The sequence below is a fragment of the Trichosurus vulpecula genome, chromosome 5 (assembly GCF_011100635.1).
Source record: "Trichosurus vulpecula isolate mTriVul1 chromosome 5, mTriVul1.pri, whole genome shotgun sequence".
Lineage (NCBI taxonomy): Eukaryota > Metazoa > Chordata > Mammalia > Diprotodontia > Phalangeridae > Trichosurus > Trichosurus vulpecula.
In genome coordinates this window covers 224005709-224008894 of record NC_050577.1, presented here as the reverse complement: position 1 = coordinate 224008894, position 3186 = coordinate 224005709, and the positions used below count along the sequence as shown (strand labels likewise).

Below are 3186 nucleotides of genomic sequence, written 5' to 3'. Positions count from 1 at the left end.
ATTTTATTCCATGAAATGACTATTTCACTACTTGAGACCTGGTCTTTCTTGTTTAGTTACTCTGTATGGACTGCAAACTCTGCCCATTACAAGTGAAAAAAAATGGCCAGCACATTTAAAATGTGGTTTTATTTTTATCTTGATTTTCCCTGGAGCTGATAATTCTGGGATCATGGATTTGGAGTTTGAAGAGACCTTGGACACTGTCTGGTCTAAACACCTAAGTTTATAGATGAGAAAATTGAGGCTCGAGGAGGTTAGATACCTTGCCTAAAAGAGGTCCTTAGGATTATAGTGCCATTATGCTCATAATAGGGGATAGTTAATGGAGTATTCAATCTCATGGGGAAATGCTTTGGCATCTGTAGTTGACTTTAGAGGAATCAGTCCAGTAAACTGAGCTTTCACTTACCTGGTAAAAACTTAGAGCCAGGTTGTTGGGGAAAACTATCTATTTATTTGTGAGTAGCTATAATTCTTCCATGGAGGCTCTAAATTGTCACTGAGGTATATAGAGGATGTACTTGGTAAAAATGAAAGGTAACATAAGGAAAACTGGTAGGAGGATATGAGTGAAATGTTGTAGGAGTTAGAGAAAGGTGGAAAGAACTGTGGATAATAGAGAAATCTGACCTTGATGCAGGCAGCAAATAGAAGTCTCCAAGAGGTTGTCAGAAAGGGTGTTGAAAAGCAAATAAATTTTTCAAAGTCATTCTGCCATAGGACCAATAGAACTAAGTGTCCCTAATAAAAGTCACAATGGTGGGACTGCAGTCTCTCTTTTAAAAGGAGAAAATTGTTGGGTTAACAGTTCTTTCTCTAGGACCTGATGTTGCTTGATTCACTTTTCTTGAAGCTGATAAATAGCTAAATGAATGGACTTTGAGAAATCCTACAATCTTGATCTCAATATATTTTAAGGCATGAGTTTTCCATCTATGAATGTAGTATCTCATATATTACATCAATGTTACACATTTTGAGGGGATTACAATTTTGATGTCACCTAAAATATGATCAATAATTAAGACCATATACAAAGAATAATCTATAGAGTATGAGAAAAGGAAAGCATTGCATTAAGCACTCTCTGATTCCTTATATTAATTCCAGGTACCAAGGTACCAAACTTAAATGGAAGGCATAAAAATGATAATAAGATAATATTATATTGGCAGAATTCCCTCTGACACAGTCAACTCCTGGCAGTCCCTTGATAATCCATATCATCCAATGGTCATGACTCATGTGCCCAGAAATATCTTTAGATATGTGGAAAAACTTTTTTCAGAGACATAACTTCCCTCGGAGATCACAGGCTATTATGGGAAAAAAGTTTTGTATTTTAAGATTAATAATTCTAAGAAATAGATTGCTCAAACATTTATCAATACCTTCAATACCATGACTCTCTTGAGTCTTGAGATATTTTTTTCTATGTCTGTTTAGATAAAAATGCCTCAGTGTTCAAGGGAGTGTGAATGCTAAATAAAATTTCAAAGTATCATAGGATCATAAATCTACCGCAGGAAGGAACCACAGAAATCAGATGAGGACGCTAACGATTAGATAGATGAAGTAATTTGACCAAGGCCACATAAAAGACTGACTTTACAGTCACTAAGAAGTGAGTTCAAATTCTTCCTCAGAAATATTTTTATTCACTTTGCAGACACTGCCACTGGGAGTCCTCGTCTTGGTTCCCTCCACCAGACGCTGATACTCTGCTACAGCTTGGCCCAGCCCAAGCATCAGTGGCCATGGCCAGCCCTAATGTTTACGTCAACATCACCATTGATAATGAGACCCTGGGCTGGATACTTTTGAGCTCTTTGCAGACAAAGTTCCAAAGACAGAAGAAAACTTCCATTCTCTGATCACTGGAGAGAAGAGATCTGGTTATGAAGGATCCTGCTTCCACGGAATCATTCCTGTGTTCATGTGCCAGGATAGTGAATTCACACACCATAATGGCACTGGTGGCAAGTCCATCTATGGGGAGAAATTTGGTGATGAGAACTTCATACTGAAGCATATTGGTCCTGGCATCTTGTCCATGGCAAATGCTGGATCCAACACAAATGGTTCCCAGTTTTTCATCTGTACTGCTAAGACTGATTGATTAGATAGCAAGCATGTGGTTTTTGGCTAAGTGAAAGAAGACATGAACATTGGGGAAGCCATGGAGTGTTTCAGTTTTTGGGATGGCAAGACCAGCAAGAAGATCACTATCACTGACTATGGACAACTCTCATAAGATTGTCTGTTTTGTTTTTTGTCTTAACCATCAAACCATCCCTCTGTAATTGGAGAGAGCACCCCCAAACCCCATTCACTCTTATACTCTGTAATCCTTGTGCTCTCACCTGCAGCAATTATCTTTGGATTTCATTTCCTTTTTCCTTCCACATGTCTGGCAAGAAAACAGAGTTAAGTTTATGATTATGAAATAAAAACTAAACTACAGAAAAAGAAGAAAGAAATGTTTTGATTGCATGACTCTGGACAAGTCATTTAATCTCATATTCTTCATCTGTGATTAGCACAGTGAGTGGCACACAGTAGGTACTTAATGAATGCTAGTAGACTTGTTGACTGTAAAATGAAAGGGTTAGACTTAACAAATACTAGTAAATTCCCCTTCTAACTCTATGATGTTCTGATCCTTTCAATGGGCCCAGGAAGCTCTCTAAGGAGTGACCTATGGTGTTGAATAGATTTTCCACACCAGGAATTGTCTACACTGATGAAATCACAGATATGGACCTAAAATAAAATAGCTGATACCAAACATACATATAGGTGCATTTTGTAATATGTCTCTTAAGAGACATGCCTTATCCCTACATACTGCAATCTATCCTAGAATCCAGACAATTTAGGATGATAGCATTAGAGAAGGGGGGATTTTATTAACCATCTAATCCAACACCCACAATTTTACAAATGATAGAACTTAATCTAAAAGTAGTTAATTTAATTTCCCAAGGTTACATTGTGAATCAAAAGGTTTAACATTTGAACTCAGGTCTTCTGACTTGAAATCCAACACTCTTTCCAAGACATTACACTGCCTGCCTCTAATTCACCAACTTGTAATGCTATCTATCTATCTATCTATCTATCTATCTATGTAGCTATCTATCACTTATCCATCATGTACCATCTGTCTATCGATTATCTATC

General features: G+C 37.3%; 1 pseudogene; it reads left to right on the top strand.

The window, feature by feature from the left end:
• Positions 1-1760: 1760 nt before the first annotated feature.
• LOC118852043 lies at positions 1761-2162 on the top strand (annotated as a pseudogene).
• The last annotated feature ends 1024 nt before the right edge of the window (positions 2163-3186 follow it).